The sequence below is a fragment of the Mus musculus genome, chromosome 16, assembly GCF_000001635.26.
Source record: "Mus musculus strain C57BL/6J chromosome 16, GRCm38.p6 C57BL/6J".
Classification (NCBI taxonomy): domain Eukaryota; kingdom Metazoa; phylum Chordata; class Mammalia; order Rodentia; family Muridae; genus Mus; species Mus musculus.
The window spans coordinates 57,667,716-57,688,816 of NC_000082.6; the positions used below are offsets into that span (position 1 = coordinate 57,667,716).

Sequence of the window (21,101 nt, forward strand, 5' to 3'; positions counted from 1 at the left end):
AGCAATAGTCATCTAAGAGGAGGGAACCTCAATTGAGAAATGCTTCTGGAAGATCAGAGTATAAGTTAACAAGCCTGTAGGGCATTTTCTTAGTTAGTGATTGAGGGGAAAAGGTCTAAAGCATTGTGGGTGGGTATATTCCTGGGCTGGTGATTATGGCTTCGTCAAGAAAGCAAGCTGAGCATCCCACGGGGAGCGAACCAGTAAGTAGCTCCTGCCTCCAGGTTCCTGTCCTTCTTGAACTCTTGTTCTTTTAGTGATAGACAATAGAATCATAAGCCAAATAAACCTTTTCCTCTTCAAATTGCTTTTACATATGGTCTTTCATCACTGCAATAGTAACCCTAACTAAGACACTGTCTACAGCACTACTATTTGCTTTTGTGGCCAACTTCATTGGATAACTCAAGTATAGAAAGCTGAAGTTGATTCTAGGTCTAATTGCATCGCAGTGCCCTTTGTGCTGTATCTGTTTGGCTTCTTGTTAATGGGAATATTTCCTTAATTATTCACACATGAGTTGATTTTGTTGAGAAAATTCAGAAAACCTCACCTTTGCTCAACTACATTTGGGAAATGGTTTATAGATATCGTTTGTTTCAGCACCCATGATTTATTTTTTCAAGCTAATAAATGACCTAATTTAAAATTATGCACAAAATTTATACATAATTATTATATACAGTATAATGTTTTGAATCACAAAAATAGCTGAATCTAGCTACCTGATATATCCATAACTTCACACAGTTTTTGTGTGTGAGGAGAACCCAACATTCACCTTATTATTTTTTTTCAAAAACGCACTGTGAGTATATATCACCCTGCTCTCCTACAGAGTTCTTGAATTATTTCCTTACAATAGTCACCTTGGAACCTTTGACCAACATCTTCCTTAGCACTTTCCCTAAGTGGACTAGCCCCCAGGGAACGCTGTTCTCTCTATTTCTATGAGATCAAATTTTAGCTTCTTCGATGAGGTAGACTATGAGGGATTCTTTTGTTGTTTTATTTTTTTTAATTAGGTATTTATTTCATTTACATTTCCAATGCTATCCCAAAAGTCCCCCACCTACTCCCCCACCCACTCACTCCCACTTCTTGGCCCTGGCATATAAAGTTTGCACGGCCAATGGGACTCTCTTTCCACTGATGGCCGACTAGGCCATCTTCTGATACATATGCAGCTAGAGACACGTTTTATTAACTGAATCAATTCACTGAACATGATATCCTCTGGCTCCATTCAAGTTGTCACAATGACAGGATTTTCTGAATAGTAAGTATTCCATTATGCGACCATGCCACCTTCTCTTTCCCCATTCATTTAGCAGTGACACTTAGATTGGGTCTCTGTGTTGCTGATGTGAGAGGCCGCCTAGCATGTTTCTCAACAACTGCTTTGATTCGGTCTCAGCTCCTCCATTTTGCTAAACAGAAAATCCTCGGGCAAATCTCTGAAGTGTTTCGTACATTAATCGTTGTCTCTTTTCTCTACAATGGAGAAAATAACTATTTCATTGAATTGCTGTGGACTATTGAGTCTATATAAAGCATAGCAGTAACTCATAATAAATACTAAGCCTGTATTCATTTTTCAGTACTGTGGTACAAATACAGATATGATCAGAGCATATTAAAGTTTGTTTTTAGAACTCCCCATGTTGAACATAATGGATGAAATAAAGACAGAAGGAAAAAAGAATCAACGTTCAAATGATAGCATCCTTTTATCCAGTCAGCTACCAATGTAGTAAGTCAAAGGCGTCACTAGATGGCAATTGTGAGTCATAAAACTAGCTGCACTTGGTTGACCTCAATGGCTCTGACCTTGGCAAGTGTTTCCTGTGCCCTGTAGCTATAGGTTCAGGAGGTTCATTCTTAACTCCATGAGCCTTAAACAAAACGGTAGTCAGCAGAGCTTACCTGTTGTGGGTGTTTTTGAGGCACCTTTATAGGTACTAATACTTCTAAAGTCAGCTGCTCTGAGCCTGGGTTCACTTTGCCACCATATTCATCATACAGGGAATATACTTAACAGGAGTGTCTTAGGCCAGGTGACAACACAGTCTCAAAGTCTAAGAAGATCATCAGTGCTTCTAAAGTGTGTCTCCCTGCTAGCAACTTCAGTATCTTACCTGGTTACTTATTCAAAATGCAAATTCTATATAAAGCATAGCGGTAACTCATAATAAATACTAAGCCTTTATTCATTTTTCAGTACTGTGGTACAAATACAGATATGATCAGAGCATATTAAAGTTTAGCCCTCTTAGGACTGAGGATCACGGAGTCTGTGCTTTAAAAGTCTTCTCAGGCAATTCCTGAGCCTTCTCAAGTTTGAGACCCACAGAGATAACAATGTTTCAAACAGTATAAATGTTGACACTGCAAGAGTCATCAGACAATATTTGTACCCCACTTTAGTTTTACCTTTGTTGCCAAGTTAAATGACTCACTGGAAATGTAAGAAGATGGGCTGAAAATGATGGTAACCCCCAGAGTTAGATGTAGGAGGGTCAGACCCGATGCTAAGTTGAATATTCCAGCTTTTCTAACAATACACTTTACTACCTTCCTCCTCCAGACTGAGGCTATCAATTACACACTGTGTCCTAACTGAAAAATAAGTCACACGTGTATTTAGTTCTAAATGAGTTTAGCTCAATACACATTTCTATGGAATGCTATAAATCATTCCCTGAAGTGAAGATTTATATATGTGGTGGAGTGAAGGGGAATCAAATAAAACAATATACATGTGCAAAAAATTACAGAGCTTTGGAAAACAGATGAATGCCCCTAGGGATTCTGCGCAAAGGCAGAGATGTAGTCAATATGTTATTGACAGCAGTATCATGTCTATTAAGCGTAACTGACACTCACTGAATGTTAGCTGTGTTAACACAGTACTGAGCATTTTATAATTATTATCAATTGACTTAAACCTTGAACACCTTCTCGCACATCGACTCTCAGCCTTGTATTACTGATTATAATGTACATGCACTCATTGTAATATTTTCCTTGAAAGTCACTGTATCTGTTTCCATTTCTTAGAGAGATATTAGTACACTTAGAAAGGAGATTTAATATTTACTTCTCCATTCTCTGTAATGTGAAGTCAGTATAAATTTGTAGAGAAAGATGAATATATTCTTAATATATATAATCTTCCCCCCTAATTTTGATTTTTATTAAAGTAAAATACATGCTTTAGACCCGATTTTATCTTATGCAAATTAGATCTCTCCAAGCAAGTATAGATCCTTGTCACTCAGCTCAGTGGCTGTTTATAATTACTATCTGTTACTTTTATTAGATACTAGACACCAATCAACAATGTTTCTATAGTACATTCAATTAAATTAAAGTAAAATTAATTATTGGCATCTCTGTAAAACACCTTTCCTTAGGCCATTCAACCAGTAAGTAACAACCCTAGGCAAGGTAGCATTAACACTGGAACCTGGCGATGAGTCTCGGTCTTAGTATGAATGTGAGATCGGAGAAAGTTGGAATGGTGTTCCTCCTTGGAGCAAGGCTCTTAGACACTCAGAAGATTACCATTGTCTCCCCCATTTAAGATTATAATTACATTTCCTCCTTCCCTTTCCTCCCTCCAAAGACTCATTGCTCTCTTTGAAATTCATTGTCCTTTAAAAAAATCATTGCTATTGCATTAGATATATATGTATATTTACATACACACATACATACATACATACATACACGTATATTTGTAGTATATATACGTGCACACACACACATGCATGCACACGCACACACACACATGCATACACACACACACACACACACACACACACACGTATATATTCCTAAGGAACTAAGTACAACCTTCTCAGTTTGTAAAATATTACTCCTATACTTGTTTTCCGGGGTGACCATTAGGTAATCAAGCATATTTTTTCATAAAGCATAAAATTAGAAGGTTTTTGTTTTTCTTTCTTTTTTTTTTCCCAACCCAAAGACTGAGTGTCCGGTTATTCTTCATTCATTTGGAATGTTGGAAGTGGCCAGGTTCTCATGATAATAGACAAATTGTGAGGGGCAAGTGGCAGAGAGAGGGCATTGCAATTCTCTGAGTCACTAAGCAGAGGAAGTGGAGTCATGAGTGAGTAGCTGGTCTGGAATCATTGGCTTATTACACTTTTGTTTCTATTTTATAAGCACTCACTGTGAATGTGATTTTTCACAGTCAACATTTGCATCTTATCTTCACTGGACAGAAGTGCCAACTCCTAAGCTGGAAATTCAAATTGTAATGAAAATTCTGGCAGGACTCAAAGTTCTGCGCATGGATGACCCTTCCCAAGAGGTGCAGATGGGCAAGGATTAGTTAGATTTTTTTTAAAGCTATTTAACTTTTTCCCTGGGGGGGGGGATCACTTTTCTATAATGTAGGTTTTGATCTGTAGAATATTTGTACTGGGTAGAATAATTTAGAAGAAGACCCCTTCAGCTCTGAGGATCGGTGTATTTGTGAGATAACACGTAAATGAAACAGATGACTCATTTCTGAATTTTCATGGCAGCAAAATTTTAGTGTTACATCAATAAAAGGATTTATCAGACTGGCTAGGTCTCTATGAGTTCATGTAGGACTCTTCTAACAGTCCTGTGTTTCGCCTTTTAGGTTTGGCAGACCAGAGTTTTCATGATTTACTTCTACATGACCTTTCACATATCTTCCTGGCTAACACAAGGACAAATTCTGAACAGACTGCATTAGAAGTGGTTCATGGCCCACTTGTTTGATGGCAGAAGAGTTACAGCTCACACAGGGCTGTGTGTGCTTTCTGAGAATGACCAAGGCCATTTCTGCTTCATGCACACCCTACAACTTTGATCTTTAAACGTGTGATTGTGTCTCAAAGTGCCCTGCTACCTCAAGAGAATCTAGAAAACCCAAACACTGTATCTTCTTTGTCTATGGTGCTTGAATAATCTGCAGGGTGCTTTGTTCTCAACCAGAAAGGAAATATGATCAGGAAAGATGAATCTACAAAGCATTATTATTATTACTGGCACATCTGTGATTGAAAACAAAATCACATTTAATATCCACTTCCCGTACTGGGAACAGTTGTCTTTCTAGTTTGCATCAATTTTGGAATCATTTACAATAAATTTCAATCTCTCTCCCTCTCTCCCTCTCTCTCTCTCTCCCTCTCTCTCTCTCTCTCTCTCTCTCTCTCTCTCTCTCTCACACACACACACACACACACACGCACACACACACAGGCAGATGGTCAGTTTGAAAAATTTTGCATCAAAATTTAAATTAAGATGTAGAAGTATTTGAATTCTCTCACCCAGACAGAGCTGAGCTGGCTGTTGTTAACAGTTTTTGTTTGTTTTATTTTATTCTGGGTAAGCATTAAGAATGTGACAACCTGTAACACATTCTATTTGAAAATCTAAAATATGTATTTTTTTTGCACGTTATTCCTTGGTTCATTTGATCTAGAAAATATCTATTCCTTCCTCTTCCCCCCCTCCTGCCCCCAATTAGGAAACCAAACAGTTTACTCTAAATATGGTTTCTTTTTTCCTTTCTTTCTTTCTTTCTTTCTTTCTTTCTTTCTTTCTCTCTCTCTCTCTCTCTCTCTCTCTCTCTCTCTCTCTCTCTCTCTCTCTCCCTCCCTCCCTCCCTCCCTCCCTCCCTCCCTCCCTCTCTCTCTTTCTTTCTTTCTTTTTTTGTTCTTCCTTCATGCACAAAACTACAGCTCTCTGAAACAGAACTGTAAAGATTTCTATCAACCCATAAAGAAGATATTTAGAATATGACTCTTCCTTTTCTTTTTTTTTTTCGGTTTTTCGAGACAGGGTTTCTCTGTGTAGCCTTGGCTGTCCTGGAACTCACTCTGTAGACCAGGCTGGCCTCAAACTCAGAAATCCGCCTGCCTCTGCCTCCCCAGTGCTGGGATTAAAGGAGTGCGCCACCACACCCGGCCGACTCTTCCTTTTCTAACTCTTGTTTTTAAGTGTACACCATTCACAAAACAAGGAACTGGTGCACTCTTTGGGGAAAATCTTTCTGCACAATGTTCTCACAGTGTTTAGAACAGTCCCTGGCCTAAACACGGAGCTGACATCAGTATTACTGAACGAATTCCAGATACTCTAATCCTGTCTTGGTTGGTTGCATCATGATTTCAGGTAGCATGGAAGTAAGAAGCAACAGTAATTAAAAGCTTTGTTTTCTTTTTCTTTTGTTGCTAATTTTAAACTCCCTGTGAAGTTTAAATGAGATAATCTTAGTTTAACTTTTAGGGTAGGAATTGAGCCCATTCCATATAGTAAATGACAGATTTACTATCTAGCTAGCTGTTAGTGTTTGGGGTTATATTTTGCTACTACAATTTTTCCTTGAGGATTTTCAGTTAGATTTTTTTTTCTAATTCTACTTTTGAGGTTATGGTGAACAGGATAAAATTTACCAGATAATAAATTTACATATATTTTTTTTTTCTGCCAGGCTGGCCTCGAACTCAGAAATCCTCCTGCCTCTGCCTCCCAAGTGTTGGGATTAAAGGCGTGCGCCACGCCCGGCATATAATTGTTTTTTTTAAATGATTACCTATATTAGCATAACAGCCAGGTATCTATTTCACTCTTGATATTTATGGGAGAACATATTTTAAAATAAACAGTGATACAGAGCTACAAATATAATTTGTGATTTTCCTGTGGAATTTTAGCTTCTAATCTTTTCATGCATTTAAGTGAGTATACAATGAATCCTTATAATGAATGAGCATTTCGAAGTATCAGACAGTAAAGTCTGATCTTTCCCCTGGTTATGGAAGATGTACAAGTATGACTGGATCACTAACATTAATCTACACTACGCCCTAATGCATTTTGGGAAATTTGTTTAAGCTCCATCAAGGCAGGTGCCTATACAAGGCCAGTAATATGAAATCATACTGTGGGTACTGAGCATGGGAATTCTCTGGCCTAGCAGTACACCAGAGCAGGGTGTGAGTCGTCTATACAAAGTCATTTTCTGGTAGCCGTGCTAAATCATGCAAAGAGACAGGTAAACGTATATATACTGAGTTATACATAGTAATATATTCATCACTATCTAAACCATGTTACTTCGTTGAACTCAGGATATTGCAAATATAATTTCAGCATGCATTCTTTTTTTTTTTTTTAAATCGTGCCTTAAGAATTTGGAATATGTCTCCTATGAAAAGCATATCTTGATGAGGCCGAACCACATTTCAAGTGGTTTGTGAGCACCACATTAGAAATGCTGCCTGTCTCTGTGTATCACACTGGAAGATACCAGAGCGTGGCAATATGGTATAGAGGGATGCCGGAGACCAGCACCACATCTACAATTGTCTGTTTTCTGGCTCTGACATTTGCTATTGATGTGACTATGAAGAAGCGATTTAGTTTCTCTGGGTCTCAAATCCCCCATTCTTTAAAATGGAAAATTTTATATGACTACTATATTCCTCTCAGGAGGCTCCGGGTAAGATTGAATAACATATTGTATGTGAAAGTGTGATGTTAAACCATAAAATGCCAAGCACATGTAAGACATTATTATGTCTTTTATCGTAGATTTTGCTCTCATGACTTGCCCAAGGCCACATTCTGAATTGGTAGGGAATGGAGGTTAGTATCTGGGGCCTCTAACTTCCAGCCATCTGCTTCAGCTAAATGCTGCTCATACCAAACTAGTTTAAAATGGTGCTTTTTTCCCCCCAAAGATCTTTTTATTTAAAAGATTGAGGAAAGAGGAGAGTGGCATTAAGAAGTAAATTCCATATGAACAGTTACTTGCATAATGTTTTTCAGCTAAAGTATATATAAGGGTATTTATATCCTTATATACTTAGAATTATAGCCATCAATGACTGGACTTTACTGCCATCATATAACATAAAACCCCATGTTATTCAAAGTTTCAAACAATGTTTGAATTAAACTGTAATTTCTCAACTCTATCTCTAAAACAGCACAACCACAAGAAAGTCCTTCTGTGCTGGACTTGATTAATGACACAGATATGGATCAATGCTGCAAGTTTTCCATGGATATTTTTGGTTACAGATGTCCTTCATTAGTTCTCATGTGTGAGACACCACCACTTATAGTGTGACTCCAAGAGACACACTAATGATAAACAGAAAGTGGGAATTTATAGGTCCAACCCATGTTATTTGGTGCTTACCAGGTGTAAGGCATGTTAGCTATTTAATGGTCCAAAGGAGCTAGTTTTTGTTAATTTTTCTCACTGGCAGATATACTATCTCACTCAAAGAAAGTATGGAATGTGTGTACTCAGATGTCTGTGGTACATGCATAGGTAATCTGCCCTTTGGAAGGTAATACATTGATCAGAAATGTAGCTCTAGTTAATTAAAAATAATTTAGACAGCTCCCTTGTGTAATTTTGGAAAGCACTATCTATTTCTCTTTCCCTAACTGTACGCCTTCCACACTCTGTGTATTTTTTTGTCATTTCTATATTGTGTCAAACAAATATCTTTGCAGAACTGAAAAAGATGCTTAAAAGCACTTTTGAGTTTTAGTTCTGTGTGAAAGCAAACATAAACCCAATTCATTTTGACAAAGAAAAAGACATATACGCAAAAAAAGTTCTTTATACTTCTTTCAATTAACATTCTTTAAAATGACTTTCCGTTGGCAATTTTCATCAGGAAACTGGCAATTAAAGCTTCAGGCTTGCCTCAATTGGCCATATTGAGTAACAATAACTTTTACTTGACTTGCGGAATCCCTCCTCTTGACTATTGAATGGAACAGTTTATTGAGTCACCTTTACATTTTATTGCTTTGCACCTTAGTTTAAAAACAAAGAACTTAATTTTTTAAAAGTCCAATAAAATATATTTTTGATCCTTCTACCACAACTTTACAAGCAGTTCCCCTCCTTTGCCCTGTAATAATCACCTTCTGCATTTTTTTATGATTTAGTTGAACATTATTATTGTAATTTTTTACTGGGTGAGCCCGTCAATGTCCTTGGCAGCAAGAGTTTGTTACAAGAAATCCAGAAGCCGAGTCTGAAGTTGGCTGTAAGAACGGCAGAGTTTCTCAGGATTTAGTTCCTCAAGAGCAGATGCAATGCAAACCTTGCCTCTCCTCACTGGTTTCTGCACACCTTCCATCAACCTGAATCCTATACTCTGCTGCTTAAACAAACACATTTTTTTTTATTCAGTAGCTTTGCATTATAAACATTTTATTTGGGGAGCATCTGGCTTTGATGGGACCCAGTACAAAGAATGGGCAGTAACTACATTAAAAATGTAATATTGAAGTATTTGCATTCCTCCATGTGCTCTGAATGGATGCATTTAAATCAGGACATGGTCATGTGGCTGGATGCTGTACTATGTGTGTGTTTACGTTCCAATGCTGTATCTCCAGCAGAGGAAAACACCAAACACACACACACATACACACACACACACACACACACACACACACCACACACCACACACACACACACACACACACACACACCCCACACACACACAAACTGAAGAAGCTTAACCAATCAATCTTTCAATTATGAAATAAAAGCACACTGTAAAAAGTCATTGTGCTATTATATATTAGGAACTCTCACGCCATGTGTCCAAAAGTCACACTTAAAACCAGGCAACCGTAATAAGCACAGGATGGTGTGAGTACTATGAGATAATGTCTACTTGTCAGAAATGGATGGTATGTTGTGAACTTTTTTTTCCGTCAAAGTTCAAAAGTTAATGATGTACTTTGCATTTTTATTGCTTCTACTGAGACATCAATTAAAAAAGAAAAGAGATTCTGGCATGCTGTTATTACTTTTCACTGTGGATATATTGAATATCACATGTGAATAAAACCACATTTGCTCTATCAATGCTGTGTTTCAAACATCCTAGCCTGTCTTTGGGAAAATTCAGTGCATATCACTTCAATCATCTGAAATGAATAATTTCTTCATTATAGCTCATAACTTCAAACTATAAAATATCAGCTGGAAAAAATGGGCCCAATTAAGAGAAATATGATAATGGTAGAAAAACACATATAGACATGTCTGAGAGATGATAAGATTATTTTAATTTTCCCATTTGCACTGGAATTATTTATTTTACAAATCTCCAGATCTTTTATTACTTAAAATCCCGTGCTGAATAATGAAAAGAAGCTTAAGTTAGCAATTTTCCCCCGTACAATCTAGCTGCTAGCATCTGGTGGACACTTGGATACCTATTCAGGTCCTATGGAAATGATTATTCTAAGAGTCTATTTCAACATGCCTGGACTTAAAATCAGCTAGGCTCACACAACTCTGTATTTTACTGTAAGTTTATTTTTTAATTCAACATTAGTGATAGTTTCAAGTCTTTTTCAGCAGTGTAGATAGTATTGGAGACAGGATAATCACACTTGAAGAAAGACTGGGTACCGATCTGCCCAATTGTTGATGTACTGCACAGCTACAAGTATCTGCTTCACCAGTGGATCAATGCATGGCTGGTGCTCTCCCACCCTCCCTCTCTTCCATCCTCCCTCCCTCCCTTCCTCCCTCTCTTCTTTCTCCCCTCCTCAAACTTACATTTAGGCTTGGCTGGCCAGTAGAATCGAGGACCAAAGTCCTTGCTTGACTCTTCTTGTAATACCACTGGGGCTGGGTGCACTCTCTTCACAGGTTTTACTTGATTTACAGAACAGCTTCTGAAGTGGAAAGATGAAGATGCTTTTAGTCGATTGCGTGCAAAGTAAGATGAAGAATTATTATCAAACTATTTTTTCTGTATTGTATAAGGAATTGTATAGTAGAACTGTATAAATACATACAAGATTTAGTTGCACATTTAAGATCTAATTGAGATTCTTATATATTAATGGGAGGGAGAGAACATGTGTTTTGCTTTTATTTAAACAAGTACACATTAATTTTTGTATATAGTATATTGCTATAGCTTAGGTTTGAAATCTCTCCAGACACCCATCTGTTAAATGCCTCATTAGTCTGTGCTGTCATTGGTAGTTAGTGGAACATTTAAGAGGTGGGGCCTACTGGGAGGTAGTTAGGTCATTAGGAGAGTCCTTATAGAGACTGCCATATCCAGGGATCCACCCCATAATCAGCATCCAAACGCTGACACCATTGCATACACTAGCAAGATTTTATCGAAAGGACCCAGATGTAGCTGTCTCTTGTGAGACTATGCCGGGGCCTAGCAAACACAGAAGTGGATGCTCACAGTCAGCTAATGGATGGATCACAGGGCTCCCAATGGAGGAGCTAGAGAAAGAACCCAAGGAGCTAAAGGGATCTGCAACCCTATAGGTGGAACAACATTATGAACTAACCAGTACCCCTGAGCTCTTGACTCTAGCTGCATATGTATCAAAAGATGGCCTAGTCGGCCATCACTGGAAAGAGAGGCCCATTGGACACGCAAACTTTATATGCCCCAGTACAGGGGAACGCCAGGGCCAAAAAGGGGGAGTGGGTGGGTAGGGGAGTGGGGGTGAGTGGGTATGGGGGACTTTTGGTATAGCATTGGAAATGTAAATGAGCTAAATACCTAATAAAAATGGAAAAAAAAAGGAGAGTCCTTTTGAAGAAATGTTGGGACCCTGATCTCTCTGTTTTGTTTTTTAGTTATCACAAGGTGAGCAAGCCTCCACTTCCACTAACCCTAACCCATAATATACTACAACAGGCTCAAAACAACAGTCAAGAGCACAGAACCTGGCACCTCTTAAATCATAAGCCAGAAAAACTCATCCTCTTTTACAGTATTGGTTACAGTGATACAAAACTAACATGTACACACACGTATGTCCAAATAGACCATCCATCATGTGTCCTTGTTTTCATTATCATGTATTCAATTGCCATTAATTCTATTCTTGGTGACACAGATTAGAGATAGTTTAGAAAGGATGTGGACATTTGTTATGGAGAGAGCAAGTGTGTGAGGAAGTAATGCCTCGGAAAGAAAGCATAGTCTCTTTTAAGAAAAGTCAACTTTTGAAAGATGCATTTTCCCCACCTCATTTGCATACACCTTGAATTAGAATTTGTTCTTAGTTACTTGTTAGATGGGGTGTGATAGGCTTTTATCTGTTTAGATTTTCTTCTAATTTTGACACAACTCAAGCAGAGATACACACCTCATACACTGTCCCTCATTACACGATTCACAAACCATGTGGGACTTTCCCATTGAAGCCGAGTTTCAGAATCTCACTGCTTTGACTAACAGACAATCTCACTTGTTTTTATTGTGTTTCACAGAGATGTGCCTAAGAGACACCTGTATTTGTTGTTTGGAAAAAGATTTAAGCAGAAGCAGCTTCAGAATGTAGATCAGGATCTGAAAGCCAGATTTTGTTGGTCAGGAATCCAGTGCTGAATTGGGCATCCGGTTTGCAGTTTTTCAATGAGCGACACATTCTAGAATAGTACTCGAATACTTTCTGTAATGACACAGTCGTTTCATATTTTATGCTTTCAAATATAGTATCCACTTATTATGTATTTGGCTCTTAAAAATGCAGCTAGTGCAACTAAGCTGACTTTAATCTTTACTTTGCCATTCATGACACTATTGAAAAGAGGCCTAAAGTCTCTGAGTGTGAAACAAACTAAAGTATTCAGGATTCAAACACTGTGAGATGGGAGTGGATGTATTGCCTACGCAGGCAATTTAAAACTCATCACATCTCAGTTTATTTTGGAAGACTTAGCTAGAACCAAGGCAAAGTTCTAAGCAAGAAATACTCAAACTTCTTTTTCTTCTCCACACAAAAGTCATATGATTAAATGTATGGTCCAGCATGCACTTATTAGATGAGTTTTCATTGACAAGAGTTTTAGGATGAAAGAGATAAGAATGAAGTGACTGTCATAACAATGTCCAGTACTAAAGTAGCTGAAGACAATAACATGATGCCTTTTCAAATATGTTAATTGATAACCCCTTTGATTAAGATGTATTTATTTATTGTGTATGTGCCTGAGTGTATGGATATGTACATTGTGTGTTCATGTGCCCATGGTAGCCAGATGAGGACGTTGAATTCCCCAAATTGGAGATACAGTGTATTTGTTCTAGATCACTCAATGTGGGTACTGAGAACTGAATCTTGGTCTTCTGCAAGAGCAGCAAGTACTTCTAACTCCTAACTCCATTTCTCCAGACCCATTCTGGTTTTTATAAACATATATTTTAAACAGATACTTATTCTCTACAAATGAATTGCAAGGCATTAGAAATAGCCACAATGAAAAATGATACAAAAATATTATAAATAAAAATCATTATGGGCAAATGAAAAGGTGAAGTGGAGGCAAACTTAGTCCTTGAGAAACTGTTATACTCTGGAAGTCTTTCACATGACCAAAATCTATCACCTATTTTCTCTGTGTTCCTTCCTATGAATTTGGGAACACTTATGGTGGCTTTGACCAATCTAGCACAGTAGAAGAAACATAGTACAGCTTTCTCATCCTTATTCCCTCTCTTTTTTCTTCCTGTCATTCTCTTTATCACTATTTTGAGACAGCATCTCATGTAGTCTGGGCTTGTCTGGAACATGTTATGTAGTTGAGGATGACACGGAACTCCCAATCGTCCTGTCTCTTTTCAGCTGTCAGCATTACAGGAGTGTGTCAGCACACTTGGCGTAACTTCTGAAGGTGGTTCGTAGAAGAAAGAGGAGCTGACTTTCGAGCTAGGCTACTGTCTTTTGGAGCTATGAACTTCTGACTAGGAAGTCTGACCACTTTCAGACCATACAGTGAACCCTTATGGTGGTCTTCTTTGCAGCTTACACTGTGAGCTAAGTTCAGCCCTTCTTTCGTTCCTTTCCCTGAGACCACTGTATGGATGGACCCTTAATCCTTTAAATCCCCGTTTGAACATCACTTCCTCAGAGAGGCTTTTCTTGCTCTGCTCTAAAATAAGGTACTCATTTTCACACATCTTCATTCTCTCTTTAGTTCTGCAGTAGCAGTTGGAACTTTCTTCCTCCATCATGTATCATCTTCACTTAAAGCCGGCCTTATCATGAACTTCTCTGCGCTTCCAGTAACTTTCCTTTCTGTTCCCTCTCTGTCTACATTTCCTTCTCCAACCTCTTTCTCTCTTTTTCTTTTTTTCCTTTGACATAGTTTCAGATAGCCCAGGCCAACCTCAAGTCCATCTAGCTGAGGATGACTGGAATTTCTCCTTCCTCTACATCTCAAGTGCTGGGACTACTGACATGGACCACCATACCCACCTCCAGTTCCTGACCTGGGTGCAGGAAGCTTGTCTCTTTTGTACTAAACCTTCCCTGCAACTAGAACTAGATCTGGCACATAGTTAAGTATTTATAAACACTTGTTAGCCCCCTTATAAATAAACACATCTTGCAATTCTCAAATACAGAACTTAGCAGGGCAAGAAAATCAGCACTTGAGATTTTAAACACTTTATTTTCTTTTTAAGCCAGAAATTTAAAACTCTATGGGCATTTTAAAAGGCTTTGATGGTTCTGATTAGAGTTAAGCACATTCCTTCAATTTGGAAGAAAAGAAAAACCCACAAACAAAATCACAGCAGCGTAAAATTTTTTCAGGAGCATGATGAGAGCTCCCTTGTCAAATCACATACTTTTGAAACTGTATCACCATTCAACAGGCTCCTTGCTTTGAAATGAAGAATGTTTATCTCTCAGCAGTATTTTTATTGCTATTGAACATGTGATTATTTACTGGATAAGGAGCACGTCTTAGTAAAGAGACTTTTCTTTTATCACTCTAAGTGTTGAAAACAGTCTTTTTTAACTTTATTTTTTATTTTTATTTTTTGAGACTGGCTTAATTCAAGGATCTAGAATACAGTGGGGGTATTTACTGCATTTGGTAAGTGGAGTTAGAACTGTTTCCTGTGGTCCCATTCACTCTGGGATGTAAGAACTTTGCGGGTTCGGATTCAGTAACCAGGTATGATTATAAAGTTCTAGAGTACTGAGGTTTAATTTTATAAAACCCATGATTATGTATATATAATATGTGAATTGCTGTTTCAAATTTCTATTTATAGATGTGCCATAATATTTCAGAGTGTATCATGTTATCTCAGGTATCCAGATATAGGTTTCAATACATATACCAATATGGTCTGTCCTAACCAGTTTTGAATTTCCAACATAAAGCAGGTTGATTATATTCTTATGGTTTATGAAGAAAGAGAGAATACATAAATGTGCTCTTTGGGCCAGCTTCTTGCTAAATATGTTATGTGCCTATACTCAATTAATCTAACAACTATGCAAAAAATGAATAAAGGCAGGGATATGAAAGATTCTATTATTTACACATTACTAAGGAAAAATTTGGTGAACAAGGAATCAGTAAAACAAAACTCCCCAGTCTAATACCATCAACATCATCTAAGGCACTAAATATGAAGTTTTTTAAGGGAGACTAAATATTACCTTACTGATAGATGTTGTTGTCAAGAGCATGACAAAGGCCCATTGATCAATACTGCAGTTAGATACAGTATTTCAACTGCACATTTGAGTTGTTTAGAAATATATGGTCTCAGAAAAAAAAATGGGTTATTCACCTGGAAGTCCCTGGAAGTGAGTCTTTCTTTTCTATCGAGAAAACGATTGATTTGGTCCATGGCTTCATGTAATGTTTGAAAGCAGAGAGAGCCCATTTTCAGTTTAATTAAGAGAAACTCAAGTTTGCATAGTCTTAGACAAAACTCTGCAAAAGTCCTTTCTACTGGAACAAGAGAAAACCTCAACTGACAAGTAAGTCTTGGTAAATTTAAAAAAAGAAAGACATTTCTAAGGTCATGTTAAGCCACCACTTAGCATCTGGACTGCCAAATCCCTGGTTTTCTTTTAAGTGTGATTAGTGGGACACTCATTTCCTTTTGCTTATAAAATGAATCAATTGTCTCATGACTCCACTTATAAGGTTCAAGGTAGGCAACACTTACTGCTCTGGTACAACCTGAAAATACCCACATCTCTAAGGTTTATATGAAATGTTTGGGTTGTATTAATTTGGAATGAGGACAAGAGGAATGTGGAATCAACTACACAAAAGGTGGATATACTTGAGAAATGGGACTTTACTTTAGAAGGTTAGAAGAGAGAAGCTTATGTGGTTGGGATTTAAAATTGGCCCTCACAACAGTTCAAGAGGTGATGTCTGATAGTCTCTCAGATTTTTTACCGTAGGTGCAGCTGTCAATCATCCTTGCCATATATTATTTCCCACGAGCATCTCATCTTTACTGAGGAGATAAGGAAGGTACTTGCTTTCTTTTTCAGTAAGGCAAACAATGGTATGAATCTTCAAGTAGGCTATAATAGTAGAGTATAATGATGGCTCAGATAAGCCAGAGGCCATCCAGTAACAGATGGAAAAACAAATATTATATGTTTTCAATTGTAAATAGCCAAGGAGAACCACGTATGAAGTCTTCTTTTACTGCTCTAGACATTTGGCAGTATAGAACAGACATTAAGCTGAACCAAAATATAAAAACTACGTAGATTTTTTTTTTTGCTTGAGGTAGTTGTGTTGCATTACTTTTGCATTGATATCATCTCATTACTTACATTATGACCAGCTAAGGCAAGAATTGATCTGGTAATCAGCTCCTTAAGTATGATATTTTTTTCCTACAATAATATTTTTTCCTACTAAGCAATTTGTTTTCAAAGTTAAAGGTTGGCATATTCCTGTCTAATTGATCCTTGTGCCTTCAAAACATATGTGAAAAACGTCAAGTTTATCTTGTTACTTGTTCTGTGAAATAACCATGAATAAGACCAGGGTTGGAAGAAGCATGAAGGAGAGAAAAATATTTTCTGTGATCTTGGGACGTGATCAAGACTTTGAAACATCCTAGGAAGAACAGGATGAGAACCAGACTCCAGACATCAAAGCATGGTTGAGGTCCAAGTTTGTGTGGTCATCCTGACTTCAGTATTCTTGACAATAGTTTTTTTGTTTCTTCCTTTTTGAATGTGATAATTCTTTCTTCCCCTCGACAATTAAACCAAATTGACAATAATCTAATTTTTCCTAAAAATTAGTAATAAATGAAATTGTACTAAGCAATACTAATAAGAGCTACTATTTATTAGGATATCTTGTGTCCAATAAATATACTTTAAATATGTATGATTCAGTCTTCATTACACTCCTACAATATAGCAGCATTCTTACATTTAAGATCATTTAAAATATTTTTAAGATCTTAAAGCATGTACATACCTTTTAAGATTTACTTTTTAAATACTTTAATTATGAATATGTATATATAAATATCTATGCATGTGTGTGCACATGTGTACAAACACATGTGTGTGTCTGTGTTTATACATTACAGATATGTGTACGTGCATAAATATGTGTATGTGTATGCATGAGTATGTATCTATCCATGTGTGTCTACTATGTATGGGTTATGTGTGTGAGTGTTAGTTATTCCTAACACTGGAGTTATAGGTGGTTGTGAACTCCCAAAGCGGGAGCTGGAAGCTGGACCCTGATGCTTTGGAAGGGCAGAACATACTTTTATCAAAGAATCATCTCGCTAGCCTTTGATACTCTGCATTTTAAAGACAGAAGCTGTGATTTGTTTCATAGCTAGTGCCTAGAAAATATTTCTTAGATTATGTAAAATGTCATTTCTTGTGCTTATCCTGAGGGATAGGTTTCTATTAGTCATTTTTGTCCTTTGGAAAAACACAACTTTGAAGATCCCTAAGGAGAAAATGGAATTTTTAAACCAACAGGCAGTGTAGATCGACTCATCTCTGTCTTTTTGGGTCAGTGAGGATGACCGATAGATAAAAGGGGGAGATTGGAGGGTAGTTTTTTTTTTTTTAACAGGAATTGGTGGGAAGGTAAAAATACTAATTATGGTAAAAATAACCAAAGAAATAGGACATCCAGGATGCTATGAACGTATTGTCTTCATTGGGGCACATGAAATGCAACATCCCCATGTGATAGTGGATAATGACTGCTAGTGCTGTGAACTGTGAATCCCAGAAAGATGGCGCCTACACACAAAGATGGGAAAGACACACTTGGGGCAAACTGTTAAATAAATGCTACCCTGTTTGTTTTATCATTCTCAATTTCTAACCTGATTTATTAGCCTTCCCAGTGGTTGGCTGGACCCTGCTTACACTGTTCATTGCTCTTTGATCCCTGACAGTGATTATGGCTTTGTTGTACCACACATAGGAGAGCCAGGGGATTAGACTCTTCCTCACCCAGAGTTCATTCTTTACAACGTTGATGAATTGCACAATAATCCTTTTTTTTTTTTTTTTGAGCATCCACTCATACCAGGAACTTTTTATTTTTTATTTTTTGCCAAACACAGTCACACCTGCACATGTGTACGTAGTGTCCTGTAAAGTAAATGTAACAGGCTGTACACCTTGCCCCAGGAGCTCACAATAAAAACCAGACAATTGTTGTAGCGAAGACTAGGCAAACAGGTGTGCAGCTGTGTAAACAAAGAAACAGAATCAATTAGAGGATTGGCTACAAAGTGCTAGTGCCGGTGCTGTGCTGTTTGTAGGCTGGAACTGAAGCTAGTGAAATTCTCAGCCTGCACAAAGCTTGGTGTAGTCTTTGTGGTGGTAAGAAAGGAAAGGCTGATGGGGAGGAATAGAAGTTTCCCTCTGGAGCAGAGGACAGAGAACTTCCCACTCCCCAGTGGAAGGGTTCATGTACTGCTACTTTGGGTCTCCTCTATTTTCTAAGGGACTTGGCTGTAACCAGCCTGCAGAAGGAAAATGAAAGTATATTAAGCAGTGTTCAGCTTGCCAGAGAGATTTCATAAGCCTTCTTTCTTTCCACTGGAAACCAGACTAAAAAAGAAAATAAAAACCAGAACGTATTATAATTGTACATTCCACTTATAACCAATGAGCAGATGACAGTTGATGTTCCAAGGAAATGATTACTCTGGGTGAGGTTGTTCTCAGGGGCAATGCCACTCCAGTCTCCAGCCTTCACTGTGTTTGACAGAAATGGACCCAGCTTGGAGCAAATTCCTGCAGGTCTCTGCTTCAGCCACCCAAGGCTGATGGCTATCTTTCTTCTTGTAAATACATCCAGATAGGGAATTTGAAAACCTCCCCAGGAATCCTTTCCAGGGTTAGTAAAGCCTTTGCTGCCAGTGAAATCTTTCCATCTACCTTAAATTCCCTTATTTATAATTTCTATTTATTTCCTCTTCTTTTGTCATAGAGAGGACACCATGACTCCCCACTCCACCTCCAGTGGTTTCTCTAAAGACAGCTGTGAAACCAGCTCTGGCCTCTCCCACAGACATGCGTGGGCTCTGTTTTACCTGTCAGCTATTTATAATCTTTCTTTGCTCTTCCCAACTTTGGCCTCTGGATTATGTATGTATGTATGTATGTATGTATGTATGTATGTATGTATTCTATTAGATAACCTGCTGAAGAGCCCTCAAAATTGTTGTTTCATTATTGATTTAACGAGCTGTATTCTATGAATATGGACATGTCAGGATATTCAATTTCTCTAATTCCTGCCAGGCTTTAGTTGATTAGGTCATATTAAACTAAAGAATGCTGGAATTTATGCCCCTTTGGAATGGGGGTGAGATGACTGTCTCAAGATCTGGATGCACATGTATTAGCTCTTAACAATTTGAGTAATTCATCTCTAAACATAATGACGAAAGAGGTATTTTTTTATACTTACAAAATTAAATGATGGTTCAAACAATTTTACAGTTGTAAACACCTTCACTACTCAGTCATTCTGTGAACACATTCTTAGTAGTATTTTGGGCAAAAAGAAGTTATTGTCCCCTAACGACCGTTAGGTTTACCTTCACTATCATCGTATTGCTGATTTCTTCTGCAACAACCTCCAAATTACAACTTAATTTTCTCTACTAAGGAATATTTAAATACTTTTAATATATCTTTCAGGTATATAGTTTTGATCATATGGTATGTATATTTACAGGGTTTTTTTGCATGTGCTATATATTTTTTAAAAAAATATTGCCTGATTGTTTTTGCAAGGTCACTGATACCATATAGGTAGGTTTTGTTTTATTTTGTTTGTTTGTTTGATCAAGTAGCTTTTAGGCAAAGAGGACAGAAGGCTGCAAACCAAATCTCCTCTGTCCACATGGAAATAATTCCTGCCTTGCATGCCCTGGGGTCTTTCAAGTACATACTAACAAAATCAATCTTTGGAGACTACGATGGCATACAAATTTCCCTCTATTTCCCAATACATATACAATATTGAAGGAATTGAAAGCAGTCACTGAATGCTATTTTTTGGAGGGCTGATCTTTCTTTTGCAATGATCTAGTAAGTGTCAGTTTTCTCCTTTACCCTTATAACTTGGGAACCTCTTTCAAGTTCATGGCTTCTTTTTCTTTAATTATTATTGCTACAAGTCCGTATACACATACACAATACAACCTGTTTGAGTTCATTTAAGTTTGGTTGCTTCTATATATGCTTATACAATACCATTTGGTATTGGATAGTCAATGGGGTTCCTCCCCTTTTTATTCATCTATGCTCTCTGTAATCACCAAGAAAGCAAGAAGTCCCAGAAATGCAGGCTTAGGAACTTCATACGCAGATCTTCCCATTCATTTTTGTTTCTCAGAAACTCTCTACAATCCTTTAAAGTTTTTGACTTAAAGGATTCTCCTTCATTTTGGTTTCGATTCCAATCATACCACTTGCCTATTCTTAGTCACACTTTAGCCAGACCTTAGGTGTTGGACACGTGGCTTGTTCATTCATTTTCTCCACTCACTAAACACAGAAGCAGCTCATTCTGCTACAAGGAACAATTCACACGTGGCTCAGGGAGGCAGCAAGACTGTTTTAACTTAGATTGTTTCATTAATTTTGGTTTTAATTGATATCAAATCAATCAAATTGTATGTGTATATGAATATAGCTCCCTTGAAATTCCCTTTTGAAGACTATGCCTTCATTACAATCCTTATGGATCTTTATCACCTCAAAGAAAATTC

At 37.5% G+C, this 21,101-nt stretch overlaps 1 protein-coding gene across 1 annotated transcript in view; it reads right to left on the reverse strand.

The window, feature by feature from the left end:
• The window catches only part of Col8a1 (collagen, type VIII, alpha 1), a 130,482-nt gene that overhangs the window by 43,460 nt on the left and 65,921 nt on the right, over positions 1-21,101 (reverse strand). Inside the window, exon 2 of the mRNA NM_007739.2 lies at positions 10,622-10,740. The gene's annotated coding sequence lies outside the window, so the exon portion shown is untranslated. The remainder of the gene's footprint in view (positions 1-10,621; positions 10,741-21,101) is intronic.